The sequence below is a fragment of the Cnephaeus nilssonii genome (genome assembly GCF_951640355.1).
Source record: "Cnephaeus nilssonii genome assembly, chromosome: 21".
Lineage (NCBI taxonomy): Eukaryota > Metazoa > Chordata > Mammalia > Chiroptera > Vespertilionidae > Cnephaeus > Cnephaeus nilssonii.
In genome coordinates this window covers 37,354,625-37,368,589 of record NC_137092.1, presented here as the reverse complement: position 1 = coordinate 37,368,589, position 13,965 = coordinate 37,354,625, and the positions used below count along the sequence as shown (strand labels likewise).

The 13,965-nt window shown below is 41.5% G+C and overlaps 1 protein-coding gene across 4 annotated transcripts in view; it reads right to left on the bottom strand.

Moving 5' to 3' along the window:
- DCAF8 (DDB1 and CUL4 associated factor 8) overlaps nt 1–13,965 on the bottom strand; it is a 45,262-nt gene that overhangs the window by 24,731 nt on the left and 6,566 nt on the right. The window lies entirely within an intron of this gene.

The window sequence follows — 13,965 nt, the reverse complement described above, 5'->3', positions numbered from 1 at the left end:
TTCGATTCCTAGTCAGGGCACATGCCCAGGTTGCAGGCTCAAATCCCAAGGGGGAGAAAGGGAGCAGGAGGCAGCTGATTGATGATGTTTCTTTCTCTCTCTCCCTCTCCCTTCCTCTCTCTCTAAAATCAATAAAAACCTTGTGTGTTTTTTTTGTGTGTGTTTTTTTAAAGAGATAAAACAAATCAAGCTCATGAGGTAGGGTAAGAGCTTGGGCATTATGTTCACTCGGATGCCTATCTTCACACTTATAGGTGCAGGTACAGTATTAACTATAAGAAGCAGAGATGAATTAGAACTCGGAGTCCCCCTGCCCCACACCTCTAAGAAAGAACGTAAAAGGGTTTTTCTTCCTCTTACAACTAATGATAGTCATCGAATACAAAGCTGGGGAAGAAAAGGGCAATGCTTGTATTAAACCATCTCAGTCCATTTCATAATTTCATAATCCCACCAACTTCCAACAGATTTGTCTTTTTAGCAAAACTATAACTAGGAATCAGGGTGCCTAGCTTTTTTCCTTTTATACCACTGTAACACATTGTTTTTTTTTCAGGGTCTCACTCCCACCTGGAGCAAATTCCAAAGAGCAAAGAAAAGTATTATTCAGCCCAGAATTTTGTTAAGCCCTTTCAGTGCCTTGGACAAAAGGCATTGGTAAAAGACAAAGTATGATTATGACTCCAGTCCTGTACCCAAGCACACTGGCCTTTCAACAGCCTTTTCATTCCCATAACAATGATCCCAGAGGCAGCCCCATCCTTAACCTTATCCCCTATTATCCTCTACAGAAATCCAAGTTACGGCAAAAAGTGTCCTCTGCCAAGAGACAGCTGCCCAAAGCTTGCTCATAGTAGTCCAGAGAGGGGGAGTGAAAATAACGCAAGAGCAGGACTGAAGCTGAATTTGAGGGAAGAACACCTGGAAGAGTGAGGATGAAAGACAAAGCCAATAAAAAACAGATTTGTGAAGCCACATAAGGAAAAACAGTGAAGGGCTGTTTGCAGAGCAGGCTGTTTTCCTCCTCCTACTTCGATGATATATTTTTGTACAGCATTCTTCACACGACACTTGTTTTCCCCTCATAGCAGTCCCTGTTTATATTCTTTAATATCTCAGCGATATCTTCTTCCCCACCTAGGGTTTTAATTAATTACATTAATTGTAAAAGTCCTACAAAGTGAGGAAAATAATTGCACTACTCTGTTAAGATTAAAAACTAAGATCTTGCCCTAGCTGGTTTGGCTCAGTGGATAGAGCGTCGGCCTGCGGACTGAAGGGTCCCAGGTTCGATTCCGGCCAAGGGCATGTACCTTGGTTGCGGGCACAACCCCAGTGGGGAGTGTGCAGGAGGCAGCTGATCGATGTTCCTCTCTCATCGATGTTTCTAGCTCTCTATCCCTCTCCCTTCCTCTCTGTAAGAAATCAATAAAATATATTTAAAAAAAAAAACACTAAGATCTTAAGTATACCTTATGGCCAACTGAGAACAGATCTGATATTTTCTCACCTCTAGAATCAAAGCTGTCAACCGTGCCATACTTCTCACCCCAGTATTATTCACTCCCAGAGAAGACTAAAGCAGCTCCTGAGAACCTTTCTCAAAACTGAATCTCATCCACTTCTACAGAAGCCCAGCCTGCCTGAACTTTAGGCTCATAATGGCTTTAGAGGCTTTCCCAGCCTCCATGACCAGAAGGAACCAAAGCCTAGTGCCGACCTAGCTCTGAGAAGTGGGCAAAGGAGAGCCTTGAGGTTCAACCCATACCCAGAGGTTACAGACCTCATCTTTTGGGGAAATTGGTTTGAGGTTCTTACAAGAAGAAACTCTTTGAGGAAAAAAGTTGACAGAATTTAGTGCTAAATTCAGAAACAAAGAAAACCCTATGAATGCTTATGTTAACTCTCATCACTAAGTTGATATAGGCCAGTGGTCAGCAAACTGCGGCTCTTTGGCCCCTTGAGTTTTTAGCAAAGGCCAGCTTAGGAGTACCCTAATTAAGTTAATAACAATGTACCTACCAAGTTTAAAAAATTTGGCTCTCAAAAGAAATTTCAATCGTTGTACTGCTGATATTTGGCTCTGTTGACTAATGAGTTTGCCGACCACTGATATAGGCAGATAGCTTCTAAAGATCACATTTTAGGGGCCACAGAATTTAGCAAGGGGAGGGAGGGAGGAAGCAAAGGAGCGGGGGAGGAAAGAGGGGAGAGTGGAGAGGGAGAGAAACATCGACTGGTTGCCTCCTACACATGTCCTGACCTGGGCTGGGAATTGAACCTGAGACTCTTTGGTATGTAGGCCAACGCTCTACACTGAGCCACACCAGCCAGGGCCCTTCTTCATTCTTTAATGCACTATATATTGCCAATTAATCCAGTTTTACCTTGATTGGTTTCCATGTAAAATCTAGTCCAGAACAAGCCAATCTGAACTTGGAAGAGCTGATGAGCTCATTGCCCCAGGTAGCTAGGGGAAGCTTAATTAGATTAGCTCTACTGCCTGTATACCAAAAATAACCATAACTCCTGCCAAACTGAAGGTTAAAGAGTAAACTATTGGGGGATGGAGAAAAACAGGCTCAGGTATCATTTTAATTTCTACCTAAAAAATTCCAGTGACCTAGATTTTTCTTGACTTAATAAGAAAAAGGTCTTAAATTTTTAACCAAATAGATGACACAATATTAAGTATAAACTAGGAAGAGTGAGAGTTAATACAGTATGTAAGAGTATTTTGAGGAAGAGGTACCAAGTATATCCTGTTTAAAACCACTGAGGCTGCCTCCTTTTCTTAAAAAATAAAATAAAAATTAACTGAATATACCAAAATTAAAAATCTACTCTTCAAGAGACACTGTTAAGAAGATGAAAAGACAAGCTACAGACTAAAAGAAAATATCTGCAAAATATATATTAAGGGTAGCAAGCAGAATATATTTATAATCTCTCACAACTAAATAAGAATCACTAGAAGATATCCTCAATATTATTAGCTATTAGAGAAATACAAATTAAAACCACTATGAGAATCCTCTATGTGCCTATTAGAATGTTTAATATTTTAGAAATAATTATAATGCAAACTTTCTTTATCAAATGCTAACAAGTAGAGCAACTAGAACTCATACACTGATGTAAAATGGTAGTCACTTTGGAAAACAGTTTGGCAGTTTCTTCTAAAGTTAAGCATGCACTTACCACACAACCCAGGAATCCCACACTCAGGTATGTATTCAAGAGAAATGAAAATATATGTCCACCCAAAAGCCTGTAGGTGAACGTTCTGGTGGCTTTATTCAGAGTCATCAAACACTGGAAACAAATGTCCTTCAGCTAGGTCACGGATAAATAAACTGTGGTCCATCCACACAATGGAATACTACTAAGCAATAAAAAGAAATGAACTACTGATACACACAGAACACGGGTGGATCTCAAATATGCTATGCTATGTGAAAAAAAGCAAGATTCAAACAGCTACCTAATATGACTCCATTTATAGCACAATCTGGAAGATAAATTACTGGGACAGAAAGCAGACCAGTGGTTGTCAGGTTTGGGGACAGGGGTAGGGAAGAGAATGACGACAAGCGGGAGTGAGAAAACTTTTTGGAATGATGAAAATGTTCTGTGCTTCAATCATGGTGATATTGAGAGACTATGCATTTGCCAGAATCCATACTAGGTCACTGAAAAAAAGGGTAAACTCCATGTAAATCATACCTCAATAAATCTGACTGGAAAAAAGAGAATGAGAAGTGGAGAGAGAGAAATCATGCCAAGTGTTAAACCCAACAATAAAAAAGACTAAATTTTCAAGGCTGTGATTATTATTATTTTTAATCCTCACCCGAGGACATGCTTAGAGAGAGGAAGGGAGAGAGGAGGAAAGAGAAACATCGATGTGAAAAACATTTATCAGTTACCTTCCATATGCTCCCCTGGGGATCAAACCCACAACCCAAGTATGTGTCTTGACCAGGAACCAAACCGGCAACCTTTCAGTGCACGGGACAATGCTCAACCAACTGAGCCACTCCAACTGGGCAAGGCTGTGATTATTAATAGAAGTTAGCTCAAGTGGTCAATATGCTACAGTAAATGAGAGCAAAACATCAGGTCTTCTTGTTTGAAAATGAAATTGCAACCACATCCGAGGCAAGATGAATCCTAAACACATAAAAAGTCTCCACCCCTATTTATTGTGTTGTTGGCAGCTAAGAATATCACAGTACTTCAAAGTAATTCTAGTGGTTGTACTATTAATATGTATATTTATGTTTTTCATTTTTATTTTTTTTTAATTTCTCTCAAGTTCATCTTAACTGCTTTGGAGTCTAGAATCTCTGAAAAATGATTAACTCTACCTTACCTCATATCCAATGGAAACTTCACCAACTAAATATTAGTCCTTGATCTCTTCACTAAGCTCAGTGAGTTCCCATGAGTTACATAATTCCCAGCACTCTCTCAGGCCAGTCCAGCAAGCAGTCTTGCTGTGCATGCCTTCATTTTGCAACTCAGGTGGCCCAACTCTCCAATACAGACACCCATATTTACATGAGACAAAGTTTTAGAATTTCCTCTGAAACTAAAAGGTAATCTTCAAAAATGCTTCAATTATTAGAAAAACAGATATCTGAGAGCCACACAGTCTTTGGTTCCTCTTGAGAGGACAGATGTCCCATACCACTCATAACTGAACAGCTGTTCAGGGCTGATCTCCATCCAAAGTACAAATCTGCTTTTCAGTCCTAAGTCACACAGTCCATCTGGAATCAACCAGTCCTACTTTCCCCATCCCAAATTTTTGTTTTCAAGCTGAAATGGCTCATTTTTTTAAATATATTTTAACTGATTTCAGAGAGGAAGGAAGAGGGAGAGAGAGATAGAAACAGCCATGAGAGAAAATCATTGATCAGCTGCCTCCTGCAAGTTCCCCCACAACCCAGGCATGTGCCCTTGACTGGAATCGAACCTGGGACCTTTCAGTTCACAGGCCGACTCTCTATCCACTGAGCCAAACCGGCTAGGGTGTAAAATGGCTCATTTTTAATTCATCCTCCTTACCTTACTATTTTTCTACTTAACAATAGACAATTATACAAGCCAACTTTCCTGACTCCTCCCACCAGCCATTTGCTTGCTTTTCATTTATGGAACGTGATTTACCCTGGGCACCCAGTCACTCAAATAATATAGTGTTTATTAATCAGACAGAGAACATCAGGCATTGAAATTCAAAGGGATCACTCCCAGAAGATGAAACTCATACAATATACATGTTTATGGGAAGGCAGGCCTTTATTTCTGGGCCACTTTCTATTTAGTCTTTGGAGGAATTGAATATACTACACTGCCTCCTCTGGTAAACTGGAGAGAGGAGCAGAATGAAACTATGAAGGTTTCTGGATCAGGGAAATAAATCTCTATTTCTAGCGTGCAAAAGATTTGACAACACGGCAACCCAACTGTACATCCAGCCTCCCTTGTTTATCCAAATTATAGGCATCTGGCACCACCCAGTGGCCCATCCGTACACAGACATGCTTGTAATACAACAATGTACAAGGCAATATAGGAGCTACAAATATGAACAAGGCAGTCACCACCCTTTTGTAGCCAATAGTCAATTAGAAAAATGAGCATACAACCAACTATTAGAGATACATGTATCATTAAAAATAAATTTAAAATATAGTTCCAAAAAAATGTATATACACACTTTGAATAATTATAAAGGCAGTGTTTATTAAAATATATTTCATTTTCAAAACTGAGCTATCAGCTGTTAAAGTGCTTATACATTTTTTGGGGACATCCTGTACATATAATGCAGTTGCAGTTGATCAGAGGAAAGGATTATATCTAATTTCTGGAAGAAAGGAAAAGCTTCCATAGAGAAATTAAATTTAAGCTGGGCTTTGAAGGAAGGATAGGATTTTATTTTATTTTCTAAGATTTTTTAATTGATTTTCAGAGAAAGAAGGGGTGGGGGGGAGAGAGAGAGAGAGAAATCAATCAGTCACCTCCTTCACAGCCCTCCTCCCCCACCAGGGATTGGCCCACAGCCGGGCATGTGCCTTACCAGGAATAGAATGGACAACCTTTCAGTGCACAGGTGGACACCCAACCAGGGCAGGAAGGGTAAGATTTTAATGGGTAGAGTTGAGAAATACATTCCACCAGCATTAGAATAAGACATGGAAAATGAAGAAACCTGGTATATTCAAAAAAATACATGTATAGTCTGGTTTGGCTAGATAGTGGGGTAGAGTTGATAAGTATAGAAGGTGCTCTAGCCGAAGTGGCTCAGTTGGTTGGAGTGTCGTCCAATACATCAAGGAGTGGTGGGTTTGATTCCCGGTCAGGGCACATACCCACCCAGGTTGCAGGTTTGACCCCAGGTCCGGATGCATGTGGGAGTCAACCAATCAAGATTTCTCTCTCACATGATGCTTCTCTCTCTCCCTCTTTCCCTCCCTCTAAGATAAAAAAAATAAATTATTCTTTTTAAATATATTTTATTGTTTACAGAGAGGAAGGGAGAGGGATAGTCAGAAACATCGATGAGAGAGAAACATCAATCAGCTGTCTCCTGCACACCCCCTACTGGGGATGTGCCCACAACCAAGGTACATGCTCTTGACAGGAATGGAACCTGGGACCCTTCAGTCCACAGGCCGACGCTCTATCCACTGAGCCAAACCAGTTAGGGCTTAATTATTTTTTAAAGTATGGAAGGTGTATGTGTATTAGGCATCAGGAAGATTATTTTGTCAATGATAGTAAGATGGACTGAAGTGGACAGAAAAGGAAGGAGAAACAAGTTTGAAAGCTAGTATTATAGTTGCCAAAGTAAGAAACAATGAGAACCTGTCTTATGTTGATGGCAGAGGAAATTAAAAGGAGATCAATGTGAAAAACATTATAGAGATAGAATTAATAGTATTTGACTCAATATGCTGTTATAAAGCTCAAAAAATCAAAAAGACAAGTTTGAGCCTAGGTTCCTAGAGGAAATCAAGTGCCATAAATGAGAAGATTGCATGTGGGGGAAGATATAAATTTTAATTATATTTAAAATCTAAGCTGACATGTCAGCAATGTAGAGGAGAACCAATATAGGTCTGAACATTGATAAATAAATTGGGGCCAGAGATACAAATTTGGAAATTATTTGTTTAGAGAAGCTTCAAAATCAAATACCTTGTAAATTACACCTCACTTTAAAAATAAGCACAATTTACCATAGCTAAGATTTGGAAATAGCCTAAGTGCCCATCAGCAAAAGAGTGGATTAAAAAACTGTGGTACATCTACACAATGGAATACTACGCTGTGGTAAAAAAAAGAAGGAATTCTTACCATTTGCAACAGCATGGATGAACTGGAGAGCATTATGCTAAGTGAAATAAGCTAGTCAGAGAAAGATAAATACCACATGATCTCACTCACTTGTGGAATATAATGAACAACATAAACTGATGAACAAAAACAGATACAGAGACAGAGAAGCATCCATCAGACCGTCAAACCTCAGAAGGAAGGTAGGGGAGGGTGGGGGTAAGGGAGAGTGATCAACCAAAGGACTTATATGCATGCATATAAGCCTAACCAATGGACACAGACACTAGGGGGGGTGAGGGCATGAGTGGGGGAGTAGGGGGACAATGGGGGGATAAGGACACATATGTAATACCTTAATCAATAAACAAAAAAATAAATAAGCAAATAGCCCTGGCCTGTGTTGCTCAGTGATTAGAACATCTGCCCACACATGGAAGAGTCTTGGGTTCAATTCCAGGTCAAGGGCAAGTACCTGGGTTGCAGGTTGGATACCCGGCCCGTTTGTTTGGTCAGGGCACCTGCAGGAGACAAACAATCGATGTGCCTCCCTTACATCCCTCACATCTCTGTGTGTGTGTGTGTGTGTGTGTGTGTGTGTGTGTGTGTCTCCCTCTCTCGCTCACTCGCTCCTTCCTTTCTACTCTCTAAAAATCAACGGAAAAAACGGGTGAGGATTAACAAACATAAAAAATAAGGGAAGTAAAAATAACAAATTAAGTACCCAAGAAAGCTCTGAGAATAAAGTCCAAAGAAAGAACCTCGGGGAATACCTACCTCTAGGAAAGAAAGGAAAGGGAGACCGAAAGGCGTAGGGAAGTAGAAAGAATGACTAGAGTGTTAAATGCTGTGGCTGTCAAGAGATAAAAATGTTTCAAGAAGATGGGGATGGTCCATGTTTCAAATGCTACAGAGAAGTACAGAAACATATATACTGAGAAAAGGCTTTAAGAGTCAAACAACTTTTCTATGGAATTACCTCAGTTACTGAGTAAGAATCCTGGTTTTCCCTTATTTGAGTCATAAAAGGATTTATCTATCTCTTCAGTTAAGTCCATTAAGATTATTTCCTTAGCCCTAGCTGGTTTGGCTCAGTGGATAGAGTATCAGCCTGGGGACTGAAGGGTCCCGGGTTCAATTCCGGTCAAGGGCACATGCCCAGGTTTTTAGGCTCAATCACTAGTAGGGGGCGTGCAGGACACAGCCGATCCATGATTCTCTCTCATCATTAATGTTTCTGTCTCTCTCTCCCTTCCTCTCTGAAATCTATAAATATATATAGATTGTGTGGGGGCCAATATGTGTGTATGTGTATATATATCTATATATATATCTATATTTATTTATATATATATATATATATATATATATATATATATATATATATATATATATAATTTTTTTTTTTTTAAGATTTCCTTAGCCAGAGAACCAAGATGGCAGCATAGTTAAACACTGGTACTCATCACCTCCCACAAACCACATCAAAATTATAGGACAACCATCAATCAGAACCACCTGAAATCTAGCTAAATGGAAGTCCTACAGCTAGAGAAGTAAAGAAGAAAGCACATTGAGACTGGTTGGAACAGGCTGATCCAACACCCACATATGGCATTTCTTTAGTCGGGAGGTATATCTCCAAGTTCTCCCATGAGATGCAAGGGGGCCCAGCCCCACACCAGACCCCCAGCCCAGGCTTCCAGAGCTGGGAAGAGAAGTCCCCATAACTTCGGGCTGTAAAAATCAGTGGGGATTATGGCTGAGTGACACGGAGGCTGCTGGAGTCCCAGGTGTTCCTCAAAGGGCCCACACACAAACTTACATGGTCTCAATTCCTCTAAGCTTCAGCACGGGAGGCAGCTTTAGGAGAATCCAGGGACATGTGGGGAGGAACTGGACTGTCTGGCATTGGGGCAGGAACTCAGAGGCGGCTTTCTCCCAGACAGGGATGCTCTAAGGCAGTGGTCGGCAAACTCATTAGTCAACAGAGCCAAATATCAACAGTACAACGATTGAAATTTCTTTTGAGAGCCAAATTTTTTAAAGTTAAACTTCTTCTAACGCCACTTCTTCAAAATAGACTCGCCCAGGCAGTGGTATTTTGTGGAAGAGCCACACTCAAGGGGCCAAAGAGCCACATGTGGCTCGCGAGCCGCAGTTTGCCGACCACGGCTCTAAGGGGTCATTGTTCCTGTGCTGGGACCTCCTCCACTGCAGAGCTGATTGGGAGCCATATCTGAGTTTCCATTAGCATGGCTCACACTGTTGGCTCTGCCCTAGTGATTCCCTGAGACCCTGCCCCATCCAATCTGCAGGCCCACCCAAGCTGTTTGCAGCTGCTTTTCCATATCAATGGCCTGTCCTGGCTCAGGCTTTAGACTTTGCTAAAATCTCTTAAATAAGCAGCAGCTGGAGTCAATAAAAGGCAAGACCTAGCACCAGCATGCCTTGTCTCACAGCTAGGCCTCACCTGGGCACTTCCTACCCCAATACAAATAGCAGCCATCTGCAGACCACTCTGTAGCTCCTGCCAGATGGCCCCAGACAGTGACTGACTTTGCACTCCTCGGAGGCCCCAGAGTTAGTGTACCCAGTGGACAGCTTCAGACCATACCAGATTACAACTCTACACATCCACAAGACACACACTCAAGGGGCAGACTCAGTAAGCACCAAAGCTCCACTGAAGCAAATCCTGCTCCATAGGTCTCCTGCACAGCAGCTCTTCCATTGTAGACACAGCTGGTCCTCATAGCCAATTGGCCTGGAGGCCAATTCCTCACAGTGAAGCCAATTCTCCCAGTGATGCCAATCAAGGCTCGACTACAACAAGACTGTGCACACAGCCCACACAGGGGCACACCTAGAGTTCCCAGCTCAGGTGACTGGGGAGGCTGAGCCACTGGGCCCTATAGGACACCTATTAGACAAGGTCACTCTACCAATCCAGGAAACATAACATCTCTACTTAATACATAGAAACAAACACATGGAAGCAGCCAAAATGAGGACACAAAGAAACATATTACAAATGAAAGAAATGGAAGCAAGCAAGCTACTGGATACAGAGTTCAAAACAATGGTTATAAGGTTACTCAAGGATCTTAATGAGAGCTTCAAGGGATTTAGTGAAACTTTCAAGAATCTTAGTGAGAATGCCAAAGACATGAAAAAGGACCAGTCAGAAATTAAGCATAAACTAACTGAAATAAGGAATAATTTACAGGGATTCAACATAGAGTACAGGATTCTGAAAATCAAATCAATGATTTGGAATATGAGGAATCAAAAAACACCCAATCAGAAGAGCAGAGAGCCCAGCTGGTGTGGTTCACTGGTTGAGCATTGACCTATGAACCAGGAGGTTGTGGTTGGATTCCTGGTCAGGACACATGTCCAGGTTGCAGGCTTGATTCCCAGTGTGAGGTGTGCAGGAAGCAGCAAATCAATGATTCTCTCTCATTGTAATTTTAAAAAAAGAAGAAGAGCAAAGAAAAAGAAGAATCCAAAAATTTGAAGATAGTGTAAGGAGCCTCTGGGACAACTTCAAGCATATGAACATTTGCATTTGGAGGTGCCAGATGAAGAGAGCAAGCAAGATATTGAAAACCTATTTGAAGAAATAATGACAGAAAACTTCACCCTACCCGGTGAAAGAAAAAGACTTTTACAAGTCCAGGAAGCACAGAGAGTCCCAAACAAGAGGAACCCAAAGAGGCCCACACCAAGACACATCATAATTAAAATGTCAAGGGTTAAAAACAAAGAGAGGATCTTAAAAGCAGCAAGAGAAAAGCAGTTTCCTACAAGGAAGCACCCACAGACCTGCCAGCTGATTTCTCAACAGAAACGTTACAGGCTAGAAGGGAATGGCAAGAAATCTTCAAAGTGATGGATAGTAAATACCTACAAACAAGATTACTCTACCTAGCAAAGCTATCATTTAGAATTGAAGGTCAGATAAAGAGCTTCACAGATATGAAAAAGCTAAAGGAGTTCATCACCACCAAACCAATAATCAATGAAATATGAACAATAAAAAGGCAACAAATACATATCTATCAACAATTGAATATAAACATCAAAATAAACGAACAAGAAATCTAATGAACAAAATAAAGAGATGAGTAAAAAGGAATCAGAGGCATGGAAACATGAGACTGACGAATCTCAGAGGGAAGGGGGGTGAGAAGAGGTAGGAAGAGATTAACCGAAGATCTTATATGCATACATGCATTACCTATAGACACAGGCAATAGGGTGGTGAAGGCCTGGGTCGGGGCAGGAACTGAGTGGATGGGGATTATGGTGGGAAAAAAGAGGGACATCTGTAGTACTCTCAACAATAAAGATTTAAAAGAAAATATTTCCTTAAAAAACTTACTGGCCTACTAATTAATCATAACCTGAGACCCATCTATCTATATATATAAAAGCCTAAGCGACCACCGTTCAAACAGTCACTATGATGCACACTGACCACCAGGGGGCAGACACTCAACACAGGAGCTGCCCCTGTGGTCAGTGTGCTCCCACAGTGGGAGCACCGCTCAGCTGACCGACAGGCCCCAGATGCCAGCTGTGAGCATGAAGAGTGCAGCTGTGGGGGCGAGAGCCTCTCCCGCGGACAATCCCCCTGCGCACCCCACCCCCATCTGGACTGGGATCAGGACCTGCATTGGGACTGACTGGGCGCAAGCCCACAGCCGCTTCTTGGTCATGGGCACACAGAGACCACAGCGGAGTGGCAGTGAGCCTACCAAGTGGGGGATGAGCGGGAGCTGTGCGGTGCCTGGCCCAGGCTCTGCTCCTCCCCTGCCGCCTTGCACACTACTACATCCCTCGTGAGATGTTGGACTCCCGGTTTCAGCCCGATCCCCACAGGCCATGCCGAGGGACGCCACTGGTGCACAAATCCATGCACCGGGCCTCTAGTGTTTAAATAATTAAAATGTTTTTATTCAGATTGTCATTTGGATAGACATTTTTATATACTTTTATAATTTTATAATTTATATACTTTTATAAAAAACACCAAATTCTATTTTTCAGTTCATTGAAGAGCCTATTTTTAAAAGATAGCATATGATAAAAAATAAATAAGTTAGCCCTGACCGGTTTGGCTCAGTGGATAGAGCGTCAGCCTGCGGACTGAATGGTCCCGGGTTCGATTCCAGTCAAGGGCATGTACCTTGGTTGCGGGCACATCCCCACTGGGGGTGTGCAGAAGGCAACTGATTGATGTTTCTCTCTCATCGATGTTTCTAGCTCTCTGTCCCTCTCCCTTCCTCTCTGTAAAAAATAAATAAAATAAAATAAAATAAATAAATAAATGAATGAATAAATAAATAAATAAGTTAAATAGTCAGCATATGGTATAAAAGAAAGGACAGCCAAAACCGGTTTGGCTCAGTGGATAGAGCATTGGCCTGCGGACTGAAGGGTCCCGGGTTCGATTCTGGTCAAGGGCATGTACCTTGGTTGTGGGCACATCCCCAGTGGGGTGTGTGCAGGAGGCAGCTGATCGATGTTTCTCTCTCATCGATATTTCTAACTCTCTATCCCTCTCCCTTCCTCTCTGTAAAAAAATCAATAAAATATATATATTAAAAAAAAAGAAAGAAAAAGAAAGGACAGCATATGGTATAAAAGGGCTTCAGTATCAGACCTGGTTTTGAATTCTACTTCTACCATCTACTTCAGAGGTTTAAAATATATATATGTGTATATGTGTGTGTGTGTGTATTTTAAATATATTTTTATTTATTTCAGAGAGGAGAAGGAGAGATAGTAAAATCAATGATGAGAAAGAATCACTGATCGGCTGCCTCCTACACGCCCCCACTGGGGATTGATCCCACAATCCGGGCACGTGCCCTTAATGGGAATCGAACCTGGGACCCTTTGGTCTGCAAGCCAATGCTCTATCCACTGAGCCAAACCAGCTAGGGCCTTAATATGTTTTTATTATAGTTTATTTCTTTTTTGTAAAAAGCTATGTCATTACCCTGCAGAAGTTAGTTTAGAGGATTAAAAACAAATGTTTCCAGCCTATACTTTGTAGCATTTATGCTATTTATTCCTAACCTCTCAATTCTGGTTCCAGATTGCATTTCCTAGAGAAACCTGGGATTGCCTGCCACTCAGCAATGATCCTACAAACACCGTATGGAACTTTGGATATAGTCCCAAGTCCATATCTGCTTAACTGCTCTCACTGGCCTTTTAAAGAATTCAGAGACCTCTGTTAACATCTTCTTTTGAGTATATTCATGTCCTATGAACTAGGGCCGTGGTCGGCAAACTGCGGCTCGCGAGCCACATGCGTCTCATTGGCCCCTTGAATGTGGCTCTTCCACAAAATACCACGGTCTGGGCAAGTCTATTTTGAAGAAGTGGAGTTAGAAGTTTAAGTTTAAGAAATTTGGCTCTCAAAAGAAATTTCAATCGTTGTACTGTTGATATTTGGCTCTGTTGACTAATGAGTTTGCCGACCACTGAACTAGGGTAAAGCAATATACTCAAGAACCCAACAATATAAGCCTCCTTTTCTTGAAAGTTGAGAGGATAGCCAAGATGAGAACTTCAAAGCAACCACCACAGATGATGAGG